Source organism: Ipomoea triloba, chromosome 16 (assembly GCF_003576645.1).
Source record: "Ipomoea triloba cultivar NCNSP0323 chromosome 16, ASM357664v1".
NCBI lineage: Eukaryota > Viridiplantae > Streptophyta > Magnoliopsida > Solanales > Convolvulaceae > Ipomoea > Ipomoea triloba.
In genome coordinates, this window is record NC_044931.1 from 10,045,535 (window position 1) to 10,045,757 (window position 223).

Here is a 223-nt window from a genome sequence, read left to right on the forward strand (position 1 = left end):
TATATGTCTTCAATACTGTTGTGGGTATAAGTCTTTTATTGCCTAGTGAGTATGCGTTTCTTCCACACGATGGTTGGAATACGAGTCTGCCACTGGCTAATGGGTATATGTTTTCCACACGGTGGTGGCATAAGTCTTCCATTTCCTAGTGAGTATGCGTTTCTTCCACACGGTACTGGGAATACGAGTCTGCTGCTGGCTAATGGGTATATGTCTTCGACAC